At 42.8% G+C, this 27,268-nt stretch overlaps 1 pseudogene; it reads left to right on the top strand.

Moving 5' to 3' along the window:
* Positions 1-15,064: 15,064 nt before the first annotated feature.
* On the top strand, positions 15,065-15,906 carry LOC147663366 (uncharacterized; annotated as a pseudogene).
* The last annotated feature ends 11,362 nt before the right edge of the window (positions 15,907-27,268 follow it).

The raw sequence follows: 27,268 nt of genomic DNA on the forward strand, positions 1-27,268 counted from the left end.
ACTCACCGTCTGCGCCGTTGTCGGTTTCTGTGTACCAGGTCGTAGGCGTAAAGGGCAGTGAAGACACGGTCGATAGGGTTCATGGCCTGTCAGTGGCATACCTTGTGCACTTCGGACCGGACTCTGCTTTTACGGTAGTTTTCAGCTCCCATAGCAATAGGGTCGTACGGAGTGTCGCCGGAACAGATCATACTTGGTCGGTCAGAAAATGCTTCCTGTTTACGTACGGACGGCGCGTACAGCGTGACCCAGATATGTCTGGTACTTAGTTTTTGTTTGTATGGTATTTGGTACAATTTGTATGGGGTTTTGCTTGCGGTTAAGATCGTACTTCCTTGTACATACGGGGACGTTAAAGGTGTACGATTCGTACAGGAAAAAAGCTCCATATGGCTATACGGAGCGGTTTTCCCCGAATTGGAATCGTCCCCTAAGTAAGTATCTATAATACATATATGTATATGTTTAATTAATTTTTTATTAAATGTTATATTACTTATTAATTTTAAATATTATAAAAAAATTACCTATGTTTATTATATATTTAAGTATTATTTACTTTATTTTACATTTATTTAATTTAAAAAATGAAATGTAAAAAAAAATGATATTTTTGACATCGATATTGTTTTCTCGATATTTTTGTACTTACCATGTTGTAGATAGTATGTCGATATTGTTGACATCGATATTTTTGCTCAGATATTTTTGTAGGTCGATATTTTGTCTTTCTATATTTTGTCAGACATTCCACTTGTCCCAAAGGGGACGTATGGCGTAGGGGAGGTCTGTTTTGGAGATGCCAGTGAAACAGAACCTTATCATGCCAGGTGCCCAAGTTGTCATGGAAAGGTGTACGCCTCTTTTAGGGGTTGCTTAGAATGCATATAAGGTGTCCTTAAGAGCTGTTTACAGCAACTAGGAGCCTGGCTACTGAAAGAGAAACTTATCAATATGAAGAGATACAACCCAATCATCAAATGGATTCCACTGAAGGGTGGATATACCGCGTTCAATAATTATAATCGGAGCATATCACCAGAGAGCGTGGAAGAGAATGCTCAACTGAAAGCTCCAAAAGATATGGGCTGCGACGTTACTGGTTTTGACACCGAGTTGTCCCACCATATGAAAGCACTTAGTCTCAAGGAATGGCCTCAATTGGTGTCACCGAATAAGCTTGATAGCAGTGACAGTGAGGGCTCTACTAATGGTGAAGGGCCTACTGGAAGCAACTTCTTCGAAATGAAAGAGGGTGAAGAAGCTATAGGGCCTCCTAACTCACTTGTCTATAAATATATGACTTCTATGGAGGAAGCAGTTCCTGAGACAGTTGTTGTACAACAGCCAGGAACAAGTTCGGAAGACTGTGGGGTATCCATGGACATCTGTGGCTCTCAAGACTTCAGGGGCGCAGCGGAGGGCTATGAAAATGGTGAGGTTGTTAAAAAACGTTATAGACATTAACATGCATAATGGTGTATTTTTTTGGGTTGTCACTCTTCCTTCTTTTGAACTGTAGAAAGCAACCCCAAAAAGAACAGGTACTGAGGGACAGCCGTCAAAAGTTAATAACCTACATTTTTACTGTCTGTTGTGTTCAAAGCAGACTGAGAGTTGCACATGCCAAAACAACAATGGCCACATGAATTGTGTCTGTGCATCTAGGACCTGCGTCTGTTAAAAGGAAACTCCAGTGGTACACCAAAATCCTGTGTTGCCTGTTGAAGGATTTGCTGCAGCAGTTTACTAGCATGTGTCAACGTGACTATTACAGCCTTTGTTATGGCAATCAAATGAAGGGTCCTCAGCAGGATGCACACGAATGTCTAAGTGACTGATACAGAGCAAGAACAATCTGTCACATATGTTGTTTGTTAGCCCTGTACAAGGTGTATAAACTGTTATTGGTTGTGTATAGGTTGTTTGTTGAAAAGACATATGTCCACCCTGATATGCTGAACACCTTGTCAATGGCTCTCAATGAGATCTGATTCGCCAGGGAACCAAGCTCAAAACTCCAGGGGATGTGTACAGGCTTTGATAGAAAGATGATAGAAAGGCTTGTAGAAAGGCATATGTGTAATATTTATTTAAAAAGTAGAAGAGCAGGTTCTTTAGCCCCTGAAGACTGTTTTAAAATAAAATAAGTAAATATGTAGCGTTATATACATTTGCGCATTTAGAACAACACTGTAGAATGTCACAGTGCCATGAGGCTATGCATTATACCCTGCATAGTGATGTAGAGGATGCTATGGAAGGTCCTGCTAGAACCATCGAGTGTATGTCTGTAAAAAGGGCAATTCCATTATGCTATATACTATGAAAATGTGAAATGTGTTTTGTTAATGTTTTGCTAATATTCTTTATTATTGAAAAAATGGATCTACACAAACCAAGCGTCTTTCATTTCAAGGGCTGTAGCGAATGATAACATGTAAGAAAACTTTATTATGATACAAGAGGGGTTGGTAGCTTTGGAAGTGCTGAAGCTCTGTATAGAAGGGCTGTAGGTGGAAAGGAACTAGTAAATAGAGACCTAATGAAGACATCAGGAGGCATATTCACTTCCCAAACCAGCCAGTAGGCTTTTTAAGAGGTGCCCTAAAATTGTTAATGTGCAAATGGATTCTCAATGGCAGGCGGACATAATCAGTCTTCAAGATATAGCAAAACATAGTAACGGATCCCGATATATATTAACCATCATAGATGTGTTGTCCAAGTACACCTTTGCAGAAGTGCTCAGCTATAAAAATGGGGCTAGCATCATAGCAGCTTTTAAAGCCATCTCCAAGAAGGGGCAAATCCCTCAAAAACTACAACCAGATGTGGGGAAAGAATTTGTAAACAAGTCTTTCAGAAATTGTTAAATCAGCAAGCTGTTCAACATTTTGTGTCGCACACGGATGTAAAAGCAGCTGTTGTAGAGCAGTATAACCGAACTTTAAAGTCGAAGATGAGGAGATATTTTACAGCCTACAACACCTACAGATATGTTGATGCTCTACAGGCTTTTATAGATGTTTATAATGCCAATTATCACAAACTATCAAATTATCTCCCTTAGAGGTAACGCCGTTGAATTCATTAAAGGTCTGGACAACAGTGTATGGTCACAATTTTGGTACAATGGTGAAAAAGTCTCGTTTTTAAAAAGGGGACCATGACTGGATTTCAAAAATGAAATGTGTGTTTACAAAGGGATATCAGCAGACTTTTAGCAATGAGATATTTATAGTGGAAAGTGTTGAGCTTAAAGACGGTTTGTATGTTTACAGGTTAAGGGACTACGATGGGGAAGATGTTTCTGGCTTCTTTTACAAGGAAGAGTTACAAATGGTACCCGATGATCTGCACAGGGTGTATTGGGTTAGAAAGGTTCTGAAGGGGAAAGTTTGCGGGCTAACAGCCAGGTATTTTTCAAATGGTGGGTGGCCAGAGAAATTTAACAGTTGGCTGTTGGGCAGCTCTCTAAAGGGTGTCTGAGTTTGGGACGGTCTAAAGCTCAAGATAAGATGTAGACAGTGCCCTTTTATATTACCCTGCTGTCCAACAATTCTAAGGATATGTCCCTGACAACCACATTTCTAATTACGCTGTGAAACTGGCTAAACCTGTGGACCTGAAAGGGGATTGAGAAGTTGCCCCAACAGAAATCCATTACCCAAGAACATGGAATATATTTGCACCAAACAAAGCTAGATTTAACATAAAGCGTGAGCAGGACCCTTTGAGCATACCCGCTGGTTTCCATTACATTAACTACCCAACTATTGCAAGTGTTGTCGATGCCATCAAAAATCCATATCCAACATTGTACCTATTAGAATATTCATCTGATGGTAGATAATGTTAGAAGGAAGGTGTTTCTTAAAGCCCCATGCTGCAATACAATGTTTAACTGCTCTGGTAAATTAAGAAGGGTTTTAGGCACAGTGCAACATGCGAGAAGCCCAGTTGAACTCGACCACATGTGCCCTGTTATTAAAGGAGGGTTCTATACACTCTTCATGTATAGTGATACTGTAGAGGCACAGAGGATTAGAGATAGTTATTCACTACTGTTAAGATGGGTCCATATGCAGGGCGAAAATATTACGATGGTCAATATTTAAATTAATAAGCCTGATGACATCGCAGTTTCTAAAAATATTTTTGGCACTATTTCAATTATGATCTTTGACGACCAGTCTGTGCCAGTGGCCTTTAAATACGGGAAAGGTATTGCTAAGGTTCATTTTATTTTTCATTACTGGAGCATGTCAGCTGGAGAACAAACAAGCAGCAAGGAAGACTTCTCACTGTAAAAGTGAGCTCTCTCAGCACGTCCTCCAAGGGAGCCAGCAAGCTCTAAATCAAGAGTTATAGGTACACCCGTAACTATACAGTGCTCTACTTGATGCCCGGAGAAGAAGGGTAAGTGCATTTACTTAACTAAGCAGACCACGCAACAGTGACTTGTCAACCCGGTTCTGAAGAAAGCCCTCTGACCCGACAGGGTACCTATAGGGCTGAAACATGTTGACCGCTCCACCACCCATCTATTGACACAGGTGCTATAGATCAGTAGCCTTTCATGCACAGCATCTCATTTTAATCTTGTCCCACCTCAGACCAAATAAATTTGAACCAGTGGCAAGGAAGCAATGTTGAGTTCACTTCACTTTCCCCCTCATTATTTTTGATCACCATTCCTGTTCACTACTGCAAATAACCAGTTGGTATTCCTCCTGGTGGAGGAAAGCACCGATAAGACCCAATAAGGATGCTTTTCATGTAGAAAATAAAAGTGGACAACAAAGATATACCGCTATTATGAGTAATACGTAAATGAGGGATTTTTAGACTGCACGAACCCTAGACCCTGGTAAAAACAGCACAAGTGATCCATTCTTCCTTGATTACATGCTAAGTTTTATTTAAGGCAGAGAAGTGACAGTGACTATTAAGAAGACAGCATTATGGCTGTGAAAACGTACGGTGATCCGTCTATGTACTGGGACTTATACAGAAATCAGGCTGGCTATGGAGGTCCATTGTACTTTCAAGGGTCCCGCATAATATATTGGGCCGGATTGGTAGATTTCTTCCGTAGTTTGTTTAGAAGAGCTATACCAATCTTGAGAAGATGTTATGAAATTGCAAAGCACCATGTTAAAGCTGCGGCTATGAACAAAGCCCAAGAGGTGATTGGGTCTGTCACATTCGCTGTCGCAGAGTGCATGAACAAGCAGCCAAAAGAAGGCGGGGGCTTGTATACAGACCACACAGGTTTGTTAAAAGGAAACGTTGTGCTTTGAGGCGTAGGGGGCCACCGGCACCCTATAAAAAAAGGAGGAGTTCTTCAAAAGGCACTCACAAAGGTAAGAACCCCAAGACGTTAAATAGCTTAGAAGAAGACGAGAACGCCTCTAAACAAATATTTTTAAAAGCAACTCATACTAAAGCGTGGTCTTTGTACATTGTGCATCGATCGAGTGCACCAAATCGGAGTTAGACTTGTTTACTCGAATATCTATGCATACCAGCATCAAATATAGCTTTTTAATGGAGGTATCACCTTTAGCCGCTTTGATGCAGTTGGCCCCTATAGAGTTCTTTTGTGTCTGGAACATCGGATATGTATCTGGATCTCAGGAACAGGATGCTGCATCTTGTGTGTAAAATTGTAAAAGCGGGTGGTTCCAACATAGAAGCAGAAGCTAAAGTGGCAAAGATAGCATACCCCCTAGCAACTAGGTTTAAACAGGTGGACATCACTCTGGTGGATCTTCTCATTTCAGGGAGTGATAACATGTACATCTACAGAACCTACCTCAAGAGCATTCTAAATTACAGTAGCAAAGCCCTTGACACGCAGCTTTCAGTGGGGCTCTTCTATAAGGACACTTATGCCCACTTTGAAGGAAAGGCTCCGGCCCGTGACAATCAGGGTTTTGTTGAAAGAGCTGTGTTTGCTTGAGGCAGTCACCACTTGCTTTTCTGGGATGCATACATTCAGACCTCTTCTTCCAAGATAAACTGCTCGTCAATGGAATTGATCTTAAGATCCGGCTTACCCGTAACAAGGACTCATTCTGTCTCATCAGTGGGGATGCGGAACAGTACAAGCTTGACATACTGTCCGCAAGCCTGTTTGTAAAGAGAGTGAAAGTGTACCAAGCATCAGACTAGCTCACGCCGACACATTGCAACTATCAAACGGCAAGTATGCAGTGGAAAGAGTAGCTCTGAAGGGATTCAGTATCCCTGCCAGTACCCGACTAACGCAGCATCAGAATTTATTTCTGGGGCAACTACCCAAACTTATTATCCTTAGGTTTGTGGACAATACAGCTTTTAGCTGTGTCTATTCCTCAAAGCCCTTAAATTTTAAGCACTACGACATCAACTAAACTGTGTTATTCTATGAGGGCTCGGGGATTCCTGCAAAACCCTACACACCCAGTTTCGGAACCTCCAACTTTATCAGGGAATATCTGGGGCTTGTTTTGATAACAGGGAAACATCTAAGGGACTGCGGGTAGTTGTATAAAGAGAAGGCTATGGGGCCGGATACACACTATTCACATTCAATTTGACTCCTGACGTCGAAGACGGCGATCATTATAACTTGGCCACAAACGGAAATCCAAAAGCTGGAATATGTCCCTGCCTGTGAATGTGAACATGGTCATATTCTCTGTATTCAACAGCGTCATTCAGGTCAACCATGCCAGACAGATTCTGTTTGACTATTTTTAAAACATTTTGAAATGGACACCGTGCAGATACGGGAGTTCTTAAGCAGGCATAAACACACTAGTAAATACTTTTTACGTGGTTTCCCTAGCGAGGGGTTACCAGCTAAAATAGGGATAGAAAGACCTCGCACCCTTTTGTTTAAAACAGATCAGCATTACAAGGACGGAACACATTTGGTGGCCCTGTTTTTGGATAGGGACAAGATTACAATGTTTGACAGTACTGCATAGTTCCCTAGACACAGCATATAAACGAAACCCATATTCAAGTATGTGAAAAAAGCTGCCGCGAGGGTAGAGTATCATAAGATGACTGTTAGATTTGGGGGTCTCTAGTTGGCATAGGTAGGTACCTGACAAATAGGGACCCTTACGTCTTGTCAGGTAAGGGGCTACACTCCTAAAATAACCCCTGCTCACCCCCTTGGTAGCTTGGCACGAGCAGACAGGCTTATCTCAGAGGCAGTGTGTAAAGCATTTGTGAACACATACAGTATTACAGTGACAACACTACAGATGGACACCACACAGGTTTTATTATAAAAATAGTATTTTTATATAGACTTAACAAAAGACCAAATGACAAAAATCCACAATACTGTACTCAAAAATAGACTTTAAATGTTGTAAAATAGCTCAGTTCTCTCAAGTTGCAAATGCAACACTTTAGTCTTAATGTACCTTAAATGTGTAATGCAAAGAAAACAAAAAGGTCGCAGGGAATTTGATGCGTCGGTTCCTTACACGGAGGGGAGTGGATGCATCAGTTCCTAACTGCTGCGCAGGCGAGTTGATGCTCGCTTCCTTACTGTGTCGGGATTTGATGCGTCAGTTTCTTACTGCTCTCAGGTGCAATGCGACAAGATAGCACCTCCCTGCGATACTCTTCTTCGGTGCGATGCGACAAAATGGCGTCTTGGTTCCAATGCAACAATGTTAGTGTGATGCCTGCACGCCCGACGGCTTTGCGTTGACTCAATGGTCTTTGGAGCTGCGACAGGCAATATTGTCTGAAGACTAGCAATCTTAGGATGGGTAATATCCATCTCCTTCTTTGAGTTTCATAAAATCTACAAAATAAAAATAAATGTATTGTTGATTGCTGGGCTGTTTTGTCACATGACCAGTTATTCAGAATCTTGGACCAATCATTTGTTATAAGGATGCTTGTTAAACGCAATACATTCGGGACACAAATGCAAGCTTCCTGATACTCCTAACAGAAGCCACACCCATCTGTTGATTGTGATACTATATTTACTTAAACACCAAGGAGCTGCTGGCCTGTTCTGAATGAGCATAGAAAGAGTTTAGAGGAGTGACACACGTCAACAGACATGCATTAGAAGGATGACATCCCATACAGACAGCTGACTGCAAGGCACAGAGCCAGGTTACGGGGAATATACATTGGACATATCCTAGGACATGATAATAACGGTGTGTATGTGACAATACAACACCAGAGCAATTGTCGCAATGCAGTCAGGTACCCATGATGATCAATGATGTATGGTGCCATTAGACACAGAAGCCATTGGCAATGCACATGTTGCATGTTGTGTGTACATGCAGCACCATTCCCGTCACGACACAGACACATATTTGGAGCACCAACAGCAGATGCATTTCACAGTCCCCAAATAGCATATTCTATCTTTACCATGGCACACCCATTAGATTGTGACATTGGTAACATGATGTGCGTCAATTAGTCCAGGGCAAAAGTGCCATGGTCCCTGGCATCATGAGACAGGTGCCCTTAGTGCTGCCTGTGCAATCCCAGTGTTGATGTGCATGACATCATGTGCATGAAGATACCAATGGGTGGACAGGGAAGGTGATGTTTAACACATAGCATAATGGACCATCACACATCAAATGTGTCATAAGGTCCTCACACATCGATTGTGCAACGTGACCTGATATCCTGTGCTATATCAGTGCGTGGCACACCTAGGCCAGGGTCATGTAAGTATGCAATGACAAAAACTAGATAGACATCCTTGTGTTAACCGTACAGCGACATCCCTGCCATGTGAGCGTGATGTTTCACCATTGCAATGGTGGCACACGCAAATGGCCCGTACCCCGACAGTACTTTCATGTGTGCACAAATGTTTCCCCATTGTAATGGTCCCACATGGTGCTTTTATGATACTGAACTTTGAGTGCCATCACTACAGTGTATGGGTCTGCTATCAAGTTGCACAACAGATTCTCTTAAGTGTAACTCTGAAAGGAGTTGGGGGCTGATGTTTTCATGTTATCCTTGTGTCTAAATTGAATTGTGTCAATACCAACTGGTCAGTACTAGTCTCAAATATGTGCAGAGATAGCTGGCTGTTACTCATGCTGCATGGCATCATTTGCTATCTGACCAACTGTTTTTGGACACATGTGTCATATGTGTGCAGGTGACTGATGCATTTTTGTTTCTTCTCCTTTCCCACAGCATCATCAACTGAGACAGAAGGAGGAGACATAGGCACGGACCAGGAGGTGGGACCCAGCTGTAGTGCCACCAGTGCTGAAGATTTGTAGTGTGCTAGTGGCATGGAGGGTGAGGGGAGTGAACCGTCCGTACCTTTGGAAGCCGAGACCTCGTACCATGCGGACAGTTTGTCATCTGACTCACAGGAGGAGGGGGAATATGCGGCGACAGCTTCGTCCATCTCTGTGTCTGTTCCTGCCTCCTCCAGACCCATCTCCACCCTCCCAGTTGCTAGTGTCCCTTCGGTCCGTGCTGCCCCCATGTCTCCTTCGTCCCCGGCACCGCAGCCCCTGCCCTTGTGTCCCCTGCTGCCCTCATTGCCGAAGCTGTGGACCTACTACGGCAGATATTTGTTGGTCAGACATCCATGCTGGCTGTCCTCTATGGCCAAACTGCAATCTTGATGCAGTTGTTGTCATTCATGTAGGGCATGTCAGCTAACATGTCTGACCAACGTCGGAGTATTTCGGCCATAAAGTCAGCACTGACGGCAGCAGTTGCCCTCCAGCAGCGGCCCATCCCCTCCACTCCTTCTGACCCATCCACATCCCTCTCACCAATACCTATCCAAAGCAAACACAAATGCACAGGGACACGCACACCAACAGGGATACCCAGCACTCCACCACGGAAGTGTCGGCACAGTACTCCAGGCACACACTCTCATGGGGATGTAGGCACACCCATAGGGACTGGGGAAAGATGGCAGACACGCAGCCAGAGACACGCTACGTGTCACTCACTACCCTCTACCTCCACTCCCATTGTGTCCCGGGGGTCAGGTGGTAGCCTGTCTGAGCTGGCAGCAGTGTGCAGTGCAGAATGTGTGGCAACCTTTGGAGATGCACCAGCCAATGTGGAGGTATCCTCCCCACCTGCACCCTCTACACCTACCCTTCAGTCTCCTTTCCCTGTGGTGCCGGTCAGTGACAATGATGATGCCTCCCATGGGTCCACAGACCTGTGAGTCCATCCATGTGCAGGCAAGTTTATGGGTGACAACCTCCATGTCACCACTGTGATGGACAGTTTATTGGACTGGCCAATGGCCTTCTTTGAGCTTGGACTATTTTATTTCCTACATTTGATTTTTACGCTGACTAAAGCATTTTTTTTCTATCTAACTATTGCATTTCAGGTACTTGCTTTAGGTGCTGTGTGCCCCGGAGTTGGTGTCATGTTGATGTTTTCAGATTGTGAAAAGTGTCCACCTTCAGATGCTAATGATGTTCAACATGGTATTTAAGCGCCATTCCAATGTTGCTGCACAGTATCTGGATTTGTGTGTGTGCAGTGTGTATACAGACTTTGTCTGTAAGAGTGTCCCTTCCTCAGTGACACATGAGATCTACACTACAGACAGGTGCACTAATGTTGTAGTGAAATTAGTACAGGCCTTACATATTTGAGGACATTACCTTCTGCAATGGCCATGCCTGCTCACGGATGAGTTGTGCTCATTGGTCTGTGCCATCCATGCTACTCACTGTGTTTGTGTTAATAGTATGTATGTATGCCAGCATGGAAAAGATCAGCCTTCTTCACACTATGCAGATATATGTGGTCACAGCTTTACCCTTATATTTGGATTTGTAATGCAGGCAATTACAGCCCATTACTCAAAATTAATTGAATTTGATCTAAGGTGTTTCTACCCTGTTCCGTCCATGACACAGCACTTGTTTGTCCACATGTGCATTCATACCAGGGCATGAGATACATGACACTGTGTTTACACTTTATGCTCTATTTGTTTAGCGGCCGGTTACATGACTTCAGTCCACTAAGTGATGATGGTAGGGTATGTAGATTTACTGCAACCTCCATGGGTATATCAGCATGTGTGATCTGAACTCACATCCACATGTGGTGTGTCACACAGTGGTTTACAGGTATGAGTCCTCCATGGAGTGGAACACTGCTGTGCGTGATGTTTTGCTATGGCATCATCAGGACTGTCAGAGGTTATGGCTGTACACATACAGAAGTAGGATTTATGTGATGCTGATGCCCCCAAACCTTCGCAAAGCACTGCTGGGAGTCAGACACACCCACCCAAGTCATGTCTGGGCACTGCTAGGAGTCAGATCCACCCACCCCTCCTATGTCTGGGCACTGCTGGGAGTCAGATCCACCCACCCCTCCTGTGTCAGGGCACTGCTGGGAGTCAAATCCACCCACCCCTCCTATGTCTGGGCACTGCTGGGAGTCACACACACCTACCCCTCCTATGTCTGGGCATTGCTGGGATTCCTATCTACACCCCCTCCTATGTCTGGGTACTGCTGGGAGTCCTATCCAGCCACCCCTCCTATGTCTGGGCACTGCTGGGAGTCAGATCCACCCACCCTCCTGTGTCTGGGCACTGCTGGGAGTCACGTCCACCCACCCCTCCTATGTCTGGGCACGGCTGGGAGTCAGATCCACCCACCCCTCCTATGTGTGGGCACTGCTGGGAGTCAGGTCCACCCACCCGTGTCATTTCTAGGCACTGCAGGGAGTCAGATCCACCCACCCCTCCTGTGTCTGGGCACTGCTGGGAGTCAGATCCAGCCACCCCTCCTATGTCTGGGCACTGCTGGGAGTCAGATCAACCCACCCCTCCTATGTCTGGGCACTGCTGGGAGTCAGATCCACCCACCTGTGTTATGTCTGGGATCTGCTGGGAGTCAGATCCACCCACCCCTCCTGTGTATGGGAACTGCTGGGAGTCAGATCCACCCACCCCTCCTATGTCTGGGCACTGCTGGGAGTGCTCTGCACCCACCCCTCCTATGCCTCGGCACTGCTGGGAGTCCTCTGCACCCACCCCTCCTATGTCTGGGTACTGCTGAGAGTCCTCTGCACCCACCCCTCCTATGTCTGGGCATTGCTGGTAGTCCTCTGCACCCACCCCTCCTATGTCTGGGCACTGCTGGGAGTCATATCCACCCACCCCTCCTATGTCTGGGCACTACCGGGAGTCAGATCCACCCACCCATGTCATGTCTGGGCACTGCTGGGAGTCATATCCACCCACCCCTCCTATGTCTGGGCACTGTTGGGAGTCCTCTGCACCCACACCTCCTATGTCTGGGCACTGCTGGGAGTTCTCTGCACCCACCCCTCCTATGTCTGGGCATTGCTGGTAGTCCTGTGCACCCACCCCTCCTATGTCTGGGCTCTGCTGGGAGTCATATCCACCCACCCCTCCTATGTCTGGGCACTGCTGAGAGTCAGATCCACCCACCCATGTCATGTCTGGGCACTGCTGGGAGTCATATCCACCCACCCCTCCTATGTCTGGGCACTGCTGGGAGTACACTGCACCCACCCCTCCTATGTCTGGGCACTGCTGGGAGTCCTCTGCACCCACCCCTCCTATGTCTGGGCACTGCTGGGAGTCCTCTGCACCCACCCCTCCTATGTCTGGGCATTGCTAGTAGTCCTCTGCACCCACCCATCCTATGTCTGGGCACTGCTGGGAGTCACATCCACCCACCCCTCCTATGTCTGGGCACTGCTGGGAGTCAGATCCACCCACCCATGCCATGTCTGAGCACTGCTGGGAGTCATATCCACCAACCCCCCCTATGTCTGGGCACTGATGAGAGTCAGATCCACCCAGCCGTGTCATGTCGGGGCACTGCTGGGAGTCAGATCCACCCACCCCTCCTATGTCTGGGCACTGCTGGAAGTCCTCTGCACCCACCCCTCCTATGTCTGGGCACTGCTGGTAGTCCTCTGCACCCACTCCTCCTATGTCTGGGCACTGCTGGGCGTCAGATCCACCCACCCCTCCTATGTCTGGGCACTGCTGGGAGTCACATCCACACCCCCCTCAGATGTGTGCACCATACCCCAACATAAATAGCATGTGTGCGTGTTGAACGACTATAGTAATTGTGAAGTTGGCGAGCGTGCGACGCACCGTACACCACCATTAATGGCGTGTGTGAGACTCGCATTCATATTGATATGGTGGTATAGGCAAAATTCTTACGCTCCGTACCCCAACATTAACTGCATGTGTGCGGGACGTTTCACCATTGTAATGGTGCCACATGCGAACGGCCCGTACCCGCACAGTGCGTTCGTGTGTGCGGGATGTTTCACCATTGCAATGGTGCCACACGCGAACGGCCTGTATCCCCACAGTGCGTTCATTTGTGTGGGATTTTTCACCATTGCAATGGTGCCACACGCAAATGGCTTGTACCCCCACAGTGCGTTCGTGTGTGTGGGACGTTTCACCATTGCAATGGTGCCACAAGCGAACGGCCGGTACCCCCACAGTGCGTTTGTGTGTGCAGGACGTTTCACCATTGCAATGGTGCCACACGCGAACGGCCCGTACCGCCACAGTGCGTTCGTGATTGTGCGGGACATTTCACCAATGCAATAGTGCTACACGCGAACGGCCAGCACCCCCACACTGCGTACGTGTGTGCGTGACGTTTCACCATTGCAATGGTGATATACGTGAGCGTGTGACGCACCGCACATGTATATTTCCGTTGTTGGTACGTTGTACTCACCGTCTGCGCCGTTGTCGGTTTCTGTGTACCAGTTCGTAGGCGTAAAGGGCAGGGAAGACACGGTCGATAGGGTTCATGGCCTGTCAGTGGCATACCGGGGTGCACTTCGTACCGGACTCTGCTTTTACGGTAGTTTTCAGCTCCCATAGCAATAGGGTCGTACGGAGTGCCGCCGGAACAGATCGTACTTGGTCGGACAGAAAATGCTTCCTGTTTATGTACGGACGGCGCGTACAGCGTGACCCAGATATGTCTGGTACTTAGTTTTTGTTTGTATGGTATTTGGTACGATTTGTATGGGGTTTTGCTTGCGGTAAAGATCGTACTTCCTTGTACATACGGGGACGTTGAAGGTGTACGATTCGTACAGGAAAAAAGCTCCATACGGCTATACGGAGCGGTTTTCCCTGAATCGGAATCGGCCCCTAAGTAAGTATCTATATTACATATATGTATATGTTTAATTAATTTTTTATTAAATGTTATATTACTTATTAATTTTAAATATTATAAAAAAAATCATCCTATGTTTATTATATATTTAAGTATTATTTACTTTATTTTACATTTTTTAATTAAAAAAACGAAATTAAAAAAAAAATGATATTTTTGACATCGATATTGTTTTCTCGATATTTTTGTACTTACCATGTTGTAGATAGGATGTCGATATTGTTGACATCGATATTTTTGCTCAGATATTTTTGTAGGTCGATATTTTGTCTTTCTATATTTTGTCAGACATTCCACTTGTCCCAAAGGGGGCGGATGCCGTAGGGGAGGTCTGTTTTGGAGACCCCAGTGAAACAGAACCTTATGATGCCAGGTGCCCAAGTTGTCATGGAAAGGTGTACGCCTCTTTTAGGGGTTGCTTAGAATGCATATAAGGTGTCCTTAAGAGCTGTTTACAGCAACTAGGAGCCTGGCTACTGAAAGAGGAACTTATCAATATGAAGAGATACAACCCAATCGTCAAATGGATTCCACTGAAGGGTGGATATACCGTGTTCAATAATTATAATCGGAGCATATCACCAGAGAGCGTGGAAGAGAATGCTCAACTGAAAGCTCCAAAAGATATGGGCTGCGACGTTACTGGTTTTGACACCGAGTTGTCCCACCAGATGGAAGCACTTAGTCTCAAGGAATGGCCTCAATTGGTGTCACCGAATATGCTTGATAGCAGTGACAGTGAGGGCTCTACTAATGGTGAAGGGCCTACTGGAAGCAACTTCTTCGAAATTTAAGAGGGTGAAGAAGCTATAGGGCCTCCTAACTCACTTGTCTATAAATATATGACTTCTATGGAGGAAGCAGTTCCCGAGACAGTTGTTGTACAACAGCCAGGGACAAGTTCCGAAGACTGTGGGGTATCCATGGGCATATGTGGCTCTCAAGACTTCAGGGGCGCAGCTGAGGGCTATGAAAATGGTGAGGTTGTTTGAAAACGTTATAGATATTAACGTGCATAATGGTGTATTTTTTTGGGTTGTCACTCTTCCTTCTTTTGAACTGTAGAAAGCAACCCCAAAAAGAACAGGTACTGAGGGACAGCCGTCAAAAGTTAATAACCGACATTTTTACTGTCTGTTGTGTTCAAAGCAGACTGAGAGTTGCACATGCCAAAACAACAATGGCCACATGAATTGTGTCTGTGCATCTAGGACCTGCGTCTGTGAAAAGGAAACTCCAGTGGTACACCAAAATGCTGTGTTGTCTGTTGAAGGATTTGCTGCAGCAGTTTACTAACATGTGTCAACGTGACTATTACAGCCTGTGTTATGGCCATCAAATGAAGGGTCCTCAGCAGGATGCACACAAATGTCTAAGTGACTTGTACAGAGCAAGAACAATCAGTCACATATGTTGTTTGTCAGCCCTGTACAAGGTGTATAAACTGTTATTGGTTGTGTATAGGTTGTTTGTTGAAAAGACATATGTCCACCCTGATATGCTGAACACCTTGTCAATGGCTCTCAATGAGATCTGATTCGCCAGGGAACCAAGCTCAAAACTACAGGGGATGTGTACAGGCTTTGATAGAAAGATGATAGAAAGGCTTGTAGAAAGGCATATGTGTAATATTTATTTAAAAAAAAGAAAAGCAGGTTCTTTAGCCCCTGAAGACTGTTTTAAAATAAAATAAGTAAATATGTAGCGTTATATACATTTGTGCATTTAGAACAACACTGTAGAATGTCATGGTGCCATGAGGCTATGCATTATACCCTGCATAGTGATATAGAGGCTGCTATGGAAGGTCCTGCTAGAACCATCGAGTGTATGTCTGTAAAAAGGGCAAATCCATTATGCTATATACTATGAAAATGTGAAATGTATTTTGTTAATGTTTTGCTAATATTCTTCATTATTGAAAAAATGGACTTACACAAACCAAGCGTCTTTCATTTCAAGGGCTGTAGCGAATGATAACATGTAAGAAAACTTTATTATGATACAAGAGGGGTTGGTAGCTTTGGAAGTGCTGAAGCTCTGTATAGAAGGGCTGTAGGTGGAAAGGAACTAGTAAATAGAGACCTGATGAAGACATTAGGAGGCATATTCACTTCCCAAACCAGCCAGTAGGCATTTTAAGAGGTGCCCTACAATTGTTAATGTGCAAATGGATTCTCAATGGCAGGCGGACATAATCAGTCTTCAAGATATAGCAAAACATAATAACGGATCCCGATATATATTAACCATTATAGATGTGTTGTCCAAGTACACCTTTGAAGAAGTGCTCAGCTATAAAAATGGGGCTAGCATCAGAGCAGCTTTTACAGCCATCTTCAAGATTGGGCGAATCCCTCAAAAACTGCAAACAGATGCGGGGAAAGAATTTGTAAACAAGTCTTTCAGAAATTATTAAATCAGCAAGCTGTTCAACATTTTGTGTCGCACACGGAAGGAAGTAAAAGCAGCTGTTTTAGAGCAGTTTAACCGAACTTTAAAGTCGAAGATGAGGAGATATTTTACAGCCTACAACACCTACAGATCTGTTGATGCTCTACAGGCTTTTATAGATGTTTATAATGCCAATTATCACAAACTATCAAATTATCTCCCTTAGAGGTAACGCCATCGAATTCATTAAAGGTCTGGAGAACAGTGTATGGTCACAGTTTTGAGACAATGGTGAAAAAGTCTCGTTTTTAAAAAGGGGACCATGACAGGATTTCAAAAATGAAAGGTGTGTTTACAAAGGGATATCAGCAGACTTTTAGCAATGAGATATTTATAGTGGAAAGTGTTGAGCTTAAAGACGGGTTGTATGTTTACAGGTTAAAGGACTATGATGGGGAAGATGTTTCCGGCTTCTTTTACAAGGAAGAGTTACAAATGGTACCCGATGATCTGCACAGGGTGTATTGGGTTAGAAAGGTTCTGAAGGGGAAAGGTTCCGGGCTAACAGCCAGGTATTTTTCAAAAGGCGGGTGGCCAGAGAAATTTAACAGTTGGCTGTTGGGCAGCTCTCTAAAGGGTGTCTGAGTTTGGGACGGTCTAAAGCTCAAGATAAGATGTAGACAGTGCCCTTTTATATTACCCTGTTGTCCAACAATTCTAAGGATATGTCCCTGACAACCAGATTTCTAATTACACTGTGAAACTGGCTAAACCTGTGGACCTGAAAGGGGATTGAGAAGTTGCCCCAACAGAAATCCATTACCCAAGAACATGGAATATATTTGCACCAAACAAAGCTAGATTTAACATAAAGCGTGAGCAGGACCCTTTGAGCATACCCGCTGGTTTCCATTACATTAACTACCCAACTGTTGCAAGTGTTGTCGATGCCATCAAAAATCCATATCCAACATTGTACCTATTAGAATATTCATCTGATGGTAGATAATGTTAGAAGGAAGGTGTTTCTTAAAGCCCCATGCTGCAATACAATGTTTAACTGCTCTGGTAAATTAAGAAGGGTTTTAGGCACAGTGCAACATGCGAGAAGCCAGTTGAACTCGACCACATGTGCCCTGTTATTAACGGAGGGTTCTATACACTCTACATGTATAGTGATACTGTAGAGGCGCAGAGGATTAGAGATAGTTATTCACTACTGTTAAGATGGGTCCATATGCAGGGCGAAAATAATACGATGGTCAATATTTAAATTAATAAGCCTGATGACATGGCAGTTTCTAAAAATAATTTTGGCACTATTTCAATTATGATCTTTGACGACCAGTCTGTGCCGGTGGCCTTTAAATACGGGAAAGGTATTGCTAAGGTTCATTTTATTTTTCATTACTGGAGCATGTCAGCTGGAGAACAAACGAGCAGCAAGGAAGACTTCTCACTGTAAAAGTGAGCTCTCTCAGCACGTCCTCCAAGGGAGCCAGCAAGCTCTAAATCAAGAGTTATAGGTACACCTGTAACTATACAGTACTCTACTTGATGCCCGGAGAAGAAGGGTAAGTGCATTTACTTAACTAAGCAGACCACGCAACAGTGACTTGTCAACCCGGTCCTGAAGAAAGCCCTCTGACCCGACTGGGCACCTATAGGGCTGAAACATGTTGACCGCTCGACCACCCATCAATTGACACAGGTGCTATAGATCAGTAGCCTTTCATGTACAGCATCTCATTTTAATCATGTCCCACCTCAGACCAAATACATTTGAATCAGTGGCAAGGACGCAATGTTGAGTTCACTTCACTTTCCCCCTCATTATTTTTGATCACCTTTCCTGTTCACTACTGCAAATAACCAGTTGGTATTCCTCCTGGTGGAGGAAAGCACCGATAAGACCCAATAAGGATGCTTTTCATGAAGAAAATAAAAGTGGACAACAAAGATATACCGCTATTATGAGTAATACGTAAATGAGGGATTTTTAGACTGCACGAACCCTAGACCCTGGTAAAAACAGGACAAGTGATCCATTCTTCCTTGATTACATGCTAAGTTTCATTTAAGGCAGAGAAGTGACAGTGACTATTAAGAAGACAGCATTACGGCTGTGAAAACGTACGGTGATCTGTCTATGTACTGGGACTTATACAGAAATCAGGCTGGCTATGGAGGTCCATTGTACTTTCAAGGGTCCCGCATAATATACTGGGCCGGATTGGTAGATTTCTTCCGTAGTTTGTTTAGAAGAGCTATACCAAACTTGAGAAGAGGTTATGAAATTGCAAAGCCCCATGTTAAAGCTGCGGCTACAAACATAGCCCAATAGGTGATTGGGTCTGTCACATTCGCTGTCGCAGAGGGCATGAACAAGCAGCCACAAGAAGGCGGGGGGCTTGTATACAGACCACACACGTTTGTTAAAAGGAAACATTGTGCTTTGAGGTGTAGGGGGCCACCGGCACCCTATAAGAAAAAGGAGGAGATCTTCAAAAGGCACTCACAAAGGTAGGAACCCCAAGACGTTAAATAGCTTAGAAGAAGACGAGAAACGCCTCTAAACAAATATTTTTAAAAGCAACTCATACTAAAGCGTGGTCTTTGTACATTGTGCATCGATCGAGTGCACCAAATCGGAGTTACACTTGTTTACTCGAATATCTATGCATACCAGCATCAAATGCTGCTTTGATGCAGTTGGCCCCTATAGAGTTCTTTTGTGTCTGGAACATCGGATATGTATCTGGATCTCAGGAACACGATGCTGCATCTTGTGTGTAAAATTGTAAAAGCGGGTGGTTTCAACATAGAAGCAGAAGCTAAAGTGGCAACAATAGCATACTCCCTAGCAACTAGGTTTAAACAGGTGGACATCACTCTGGTCGATCTTCTCATTTCACGGAGCGATAACATGTACATCTACAGAACCTACCTCAAGAGCATTCTAAATTACAGTAGCAAAGCCCTTGACACGCAGCTTTTAGCTGGGCTCTTCTATAAGGACACTTATGCCCACTTTGAAGGAAAGGCTCTGGCCCGTGACAATCAGGGTTTTGAAGAAAGAGCAGTGTTTGCTTGAGGCAGTCACCACTTGATTTTCTGGGATGCATACATTCAGACCTCTTCTTCCAAGATAAACTGCTCGTCAATGGAATTGATCTTAAGATCCGGCTTACCCGCAACAAGGACTCATTCTGTCTCATCAGTGGGGATGCGGAACAGTACAAGCTGGACATACTGTCCGCAAGCCTGTTTGTAAAGAGAGTGAAAGTGTACCAAGCATCAGACTAGCTCACGCCGACACATTGCAACTATCAAACGGCAAGTATGCAGTGGAAAGAGTAGCTCTGAAGGAATTCAGTATCCCTGCCAGTACCCGACTAACGCAGCATCAGAATTTATTTCTGGGGCAACTACCCAAACTTATTATCCTTAGGTTTGTGGACAATACAGCTTTTAGCTGTGTCTATACCTGAAAGCCCTTAAATTTTAAGCACTACGACATCAACTAAACTGTGTTATTCTATGAGGGCTCTGTGATTCCTGGAAAACCCTACACACCCAGTTTCGGAACCTCCAACTTTATCAGGGAATATCTGGGGCTTGTTTTGATAACAGGGAAACATCTAAGGGACTGCGGGTAGTTGTATAAAGAGAAGGCTATGGGGCCGGATACACACTATTCACATTCAATCTGACTCCTGACGTCGCAGACGGCGATCATTATAAATTGGTCACAAACGGAAATCCAAAAGCTGGAATATGTCCCTGCCTGTGAATGTGAACATGGTCATATTCACTGTATTCAACAGCGTCATTCAGGTCAACCACGCCAGACAGATTCTTTTTGACTATTTTTAAAACATTTTGAAATGGACACTGTGCAGATACGGGAGTTCTTAAGCAGGCATAAACACACTAGTAAATACTTTTACGTGGTTTCCCTAGCGAGGGGTTACCAGCTGAAATAGGGATAGAAAGACCTCGCACCCTTTTGTTTAACACAGATCAGCATTACAAGGACGGAACACATTTGGTGGCCCTGTTTTTGGATAGGGACAAGATTACAATGTTTGATAGTACTGCATAGTTCCCTAGACACAGCATTTAAACGAAACCCATATTCAAGTAACTGAAAAAAGCTGCCGCGAGGGTAGAGTATCATAAGATGACTGTTAGATTTGGGGGTCTCTAGTTGGCATAGGTAGGTACCTGACAAATAGGGATCCTTCGTCTAGTCAGGGTAAGGGCTACACTCCTAAAATAACCCCTGCTCACCCCCTTGGTAGCTTGGCACGAGCAGACAGGCTTATCTCAGAGGCAGTGTGTAAAGCATTTGTGAACACATACAGTATTACAGTGACAACACTACAGATGGACACCACACAGGTTTTATTATAAAAATAGTATTTTTATATAGACTTAACAAAAGACCAAATGACAAAAATCCACAATACTGTACTCAAAAATAGACTTTAAATGTTGTAAAATAGCTCAGTTCTCTCAAGTTGCAAATGCAACACTTTAGTCTTAATGTACCTTAAATGTGTAATGCAAAGAAAACAAAAGGGTCGCAGGGAATTTGATGCGTCAGTTCCTTACATGGAGGGGAGTGGATGCATCAGTTCCTAACTTCTGCGCAGGCGAGTTGATGCTCGCTTCCTTACTGTGTCGGGAGTTGATGCGTCAGTTTCTTACTGCTCTCAGGTGCAATGCGACAAGATAGCACCTCCATGCTATACTCTTCTTTGGTGCGATGCGACAAAATGCGTCTTGGTTCCAATGCAACAATGTTAGTGTGATGCCTAAACGCCCGACGGCTTTGCGTCGACTCGATGGTCTTTGGAGCTGCGACAGGCAAAATTGTCTGAAGACTAGCAATCTTAGGATGGGGAATATCCATCTCCTTCTTTGAGTTTCATAAAATCTACAAAATAAAAATACATGTATTGTTGATTGCTGGGCTGTTTTGTCACATGGCCAGTTATTCAGAATCTTGGACCAATCGTTTGTTATAAGGATGCTTGTTAAACTATGGAAAATCCCAAGTCTAAAGCGGGTCAGTATGAAATTGTCATTACCACTTAGTATAATTTACAATGTCGTGGCACACTCAATATCCTTTGCAAAACGGGATGTAAAATGGCGATTGAAAAACTGTGAATAAAATATATTTAAATAAAATAATCACTCAGTATAATTTTTAGGTACTGCTGAATATCATAAGTGGTCAATATCATTTGATTAGACTGTACTGTAGATCTTGTAGCCTCTACTGAAAACCTATTTGTTTCGAAAAATGTCATACATGTTCCTTTAAGATCCCTTCTGGAGACAGAAATGATGGACCCAGGATCGCCATAATATTCCGGGTGTCCCAGACCATTCACAAAGTATTTTATGTATTTTAACCGGGGAATCTCGAGTGCCCACTGTAACTTGAGACTATCTTTTGTGTTCTCATGATTAAAAATAGTTTTTGGAGAAGTCCAAATCCTGTACCGTAAAAGGACAGGTTGGACTTTTATTGAGTCCGAAACATACGGTAGCCCTGATTTTATTTATTTATTTATTAAGCTTGTAGAGCGCGACAGCTACCCAAAAGGGTTTCCCGGCGCTAACGAGACAGTGAGCTAGGAATCTAAAAAATTACTATCATGCAAAATCAAGGGGAATTATTGATCAAACAACCAGGCCTTAATGGCTCTGCGAAAACGGGTATAGCTTGGTTCCATTCGGATAGTCAGAGGGAGAGAACTCCACAGCTTAGGGCCCAATAAAGAGAAAGACCTGCCTCCCATTCTGGAAAGATGACTCTTAGGAAGGCTAAAAAGTCCAAGAGATGAGGAACGCAAACAACGAGCAGGAGTGTACAAATGCACCAGAGATTGTAGATATCTCGGAGCCATACCCCATTTTAATTTGCGCATATAGCTGAGAGTTTCAAACCTAACTCTACTCTCGACCCTTAGCCAATGTAATGCACAGAGATGTCCTGACATGTGTTCCATTCTATGACATTTCCATAACAGCCTGGCAGCGGCATTTTGGACAAGCTGAAGGGGTCTAATGACCGCCTGTGACGCCCCTAAATAGAGCACATTGCCATATTCTAATTGAGAAGTGATCAGGGTATTAATTACTGACTCCTGTGAGTCTTCTGGCAGCATCCAAATGATTTTCTTTAGCCAGCGTAAAATGGTAAAACATACGGCAGTTAGCTTCCTAACCTGGGGCTGCATAGTTAGACCTTTGTCAATGGTCACCCCCAAATTTCGCACCTGGTCAGATGGAATGGGGAGGGCTCCCATTTCTAATGGCCAGTGTCTCAGACTCCAGAGGTCCTGCTTAGGACCCAGTATCGGGACCTCATTTCTTCCACCATTCAAATTAAGATAATTATCACTCATCCACTTGGCAATATTCCTGAGACCGGATTGAAGTAGGGAAGTAGATGATTGATCTGCATTTGACAGTGAAAAAGTAATTTGGGAATCATCTGCATAAATGAACATAGTCAGACCTTCACGTTCGGCGATCTGTGCAAGAGGTGTTACATATAGGTTAAAAAGCAGAGGGCTGAGTACCGAGCCTTGAGGTACTCCATACGGAGACAGATGAGTATTAGAGGAAGCCGAATTTGAGAATATTTGAAATGTTCGCTGATTTAGAAAGGATGAAATCCAGTCCAGGGCTAAACCACAGATGTCCATTGCTGAGAGGGACTTTAATACATACATAAATAGATGTACTACCCCGGACGGTCAATAAAAATTTTAAAAAGGCATTCTCAACTAGTTGAATGGGTGTAGAGTCGCAATACCCCTACACTCCTGCATCATAGATGGCCATTGTGACACACTTTGCCTGATAAATATGCAACATCTTCACCGGTGGTCTTCTTCCCAACTTCTTTGCAGAGTTAGCGGGGACAGCCGTAGCTTTCAAGTATAGTAACTTCCTGGTTTTGACTGCCTGGGTCAATGCCTTCGGGTCAAAAAGGATACCTAAATAAGGAAATGCCTTGGTATATTCCACCTTTTTATTATCAATATATATGTCCTTACATTTTATACTGCCACTTCCACATTTCATTATAAAAGTTTTTGACAAATTCACTCTAAGACCCAGTTTATCCATAAACACAGTGTAGTTTGTTTGTGCCCAATAGAGCCCCAATTGAGCTTGGGCCATCAGCACGGTATTGTCCTCATACAGAAGGGCGGATATAGGAATATTGTTTATCTGGGGCGGTTCCTGGCACTGATCCACTAGGGCTTTGCTCAATCCATTGGTGTAAAGTGTGAATAAAAACGGTGCCAGGACAATCCCTGACTAACCCCCTTCTCCACTTTGAACGGTGAAGTGCATTCCGTCTTGGCACGTATTGAACCCTTGCTTTTGCCTCATTATCGAGCTGCCTCAGAAACTGTACTAATGGAGCTTACACCCCTATATCTATCAATGTCTTCCAGAGTTTGACATGGACTATGCAGTCAAAGGCTGCTGTTAAGTCGACGAATGCTAGGTATAATCTACCCTGTTTAGCGCATGTGTACTTCCCCAATAATATGTTGAGGTTAAGTTCTTGTTCCACTTTACCTTGACCTTGTCTAAAACCAAATTGTAGCTCAGATAGGATGTTGGTATCTTCTGCCCAATCCTGTAGCCGAATGAGGACATTACGCCCTGCGATCTTAACCAGGAAATCTAGCAGTGATATTGGGCAATAGCATCCTGGGTTTTCTTAAAAATCAGAACCAATAATGATTCCGACCAGGTCTCTATAAAACCTTCGGAACGAAATTCTGCTAGTACCTGTGCTAGACACTAATGTACTCACTGACTCCTACAAGTACTCGTGCATCCTTTCACTTCTCTGTACAGATACTCACTCATATAGTAAAACAGCAAATCAGACACTCCCACACTCAGACAGCCATTCACACACCCAATCACCTATCTACATATCTATTCACACAGCCAGTAACTCACTCATACAGTCACCCACACACTCAGTCACTCACCTATAGAGTGAGTGACATGTCAACTCAAACACTGATACAACTATGTATACCCCCAGTCACACACTAATACAGTCCCTAACAAAGCTGCACACTCACTCATACAGGTACATTAATACACATTCACTCTTCCATACAGCTACTATTGGGCTGGCCCAGTCACACATACGGATCTATGACAGAATTTCGACAGACAGAATTTCGACCTACACAAATATCGGCGTAATTATATTGATAGCAAAAATATCGACGCCCTATGTACAACATGGTAAGTACCAAAATATCGAAAAAATAATATCGATGTTAAAAATATCGTTGTTAAATATATCGATTTTTTTAAAATTTAAAATAACATAAAAAATACTGTAAATAATACTTATTAATTACTTAAAGACATTTAAATATATGTAATAATGGTAAAAAAATTAATAATACATATTTAATTAAAAAAATAATAATTAAAAATAATATATAATATATCCTTACTTAACAATAATTACTATTCCCACTCCAGTGGGTGCAACAGTAGGGAAAACTGACCCTGAACCCTAAAAATACCCCTTTACCCAAAAACCTAAAACTGACAATGAACCCTAAAAATACCCCTTTACCCAAAAACTGAAAACTGACCCTGAACCCAAAAAATACCCCTTTACCCAAAAACTGAAAACTGACCCTGAACCCTAAAAATACCCCTTTACCCAAAAACTAAAAACTGACCCTGAACCCTAAAAATACCCCTTTACCCAAAAACTGAAAACTGACCCTGAACCCCAAAAATACCCCTTTACCCAAAAACTGAAAACTGACCCTGAACCCTAAAAATACCCCTTTACCTGAAAACTGACCCTGAACCCTAAAAATACCCCTTTACCCAAAAACTGAAAACTGACCCTGAACCCTAAAAATACCCCTTTACTGAAAAACTAAAAACTGACCCTGAACCCTAAAAATACCCCTTTACCCAAAAACTGAAAAATGACCCTGAACACAAAAAATACCCCTTTACCCAAAAACTGAAAACTGACCCTGAACCCTGAAAATACCCCTTTACCCAAAAACTGAAAACTGACCCTGAACCCTAAAAATACCCCTTTACCCAAAAACTGAAAACTGACCCTGAACCCTAAAAATACCCCTTTACCCAAAAACTAAAAACTGACCCTGAACCCTAAAAATACCCCTTTACCCAAAAACTGAAAACTGACCCTGAACCCAAAAAATACTCCTTTACCCAAAATTAATTAATATTACAAGTAAATTACTTCCCACCCTATTCCCCTATAAACCCACAACCCGCTCCAGTAGTAAAACATATAATTTATTTTAAAATAAACATAAATTATCAATTAATTATTCTATTAATCAATTAAAATAATTCATTGCCAATTAATATTTAATAGCAAAATAAATTAATCATTAAAAAATAATTATTTAATTACAAATAAATTACTTCCCACCCTATTCCCCTATAAACCCACAACCCGCTCCAGTAGTAAAACATATAATTTAATTTTAAAAATACATAAATTATCAATTAATTAATCAATTAATCAATTAAAATAATTCATTGCCAATTAATATTGAATTGAAAAATAAATTAATCATTGAAAAATAATTATTTAATTACAAATAAATTACTTCCCACCCTATTCCCCTACAAACCCACAACCCGCTCCAGTAGTAAAACATATAATTTACTTAAAAATATACATAAATTATCAATTAATTAATCAATTAATCAATTAAAATAATTCATTGCCAATTAATATTTAATTGCAAAATAAATTAATCATTAAAAAATAATTATTTAATTACAAATAAATTACTTCCCACCCTATTCCCCTAAAAACCCACAACCCGCTCTGGTAGTAAAACATATTATTTACTTTTATATATTTTTTATTTATAAAAACATATTAAACACATATTATAACAATTAATTTAAATACTTAACTAAAATTTCTAACACATATTAGTAAATCGAAATTACTTACATCGATATATATGCTATCGATATAAGTAATTTCGATATTACTTACCTTAGGGTCAATATTCTGGCCATCGATATTCTGGAAATCGATATTCTGTCCCATCGATATTAGCAACTCGATATAAGTGTAAGTCGAAATTAAAAAATCAATATTTTGACTGTTTACCCACACATACAGCTACTTTCACAGACTCTTACTCAACTATACAGTGAGTCACAGTCTTTCACTCAATCATATAATCACTCGCTTGACCTGAACCTTCCACAGTATTTTGCAAGGGGCAAAGACCTTTTCTAGGAATGGGACCACTAATTGGAAAAGGAGACACCAATGCTTCTGGTTTCAGTCAGTCTCCCTCTTATCTATTCTACAAAGCATTAGTGCATACCACCTGGTCTGGACCATCCTCCACCATGCTTTTCATTCACCACAATTGTAGGCAACAGATAATGGAATACAAATAAAAATCAAATCAAAAGAGACTTTATTTCGGTTATATTTCAAACCATAAAAGTACACAAATAAACAATACAATTAAAAACACATTGTTCACATTATTTCCACAGATTATATCCACAATAAAAAGTCATATTACACATGTCTCAGTAACAATAGATGAACGGGATGG

This window comes from Lissotriton vulgaris, unplaced genomic scaffold (genome assembly GCF_964263255.1).
Source record: "Lissotriton vulgaris unplaced genomic scaffold, aLisVul1.2 SCAFFOLD_1907, whole genome shotgun sequence".
In the NCBI taxonomy this organism is placed as follows: domain Eukaryota; kingdom Metazoa; phylum Chordata; class Amphibia; order Caudata; family Salamandridae; genus Lissotriton; species Lissotriton vulgaris.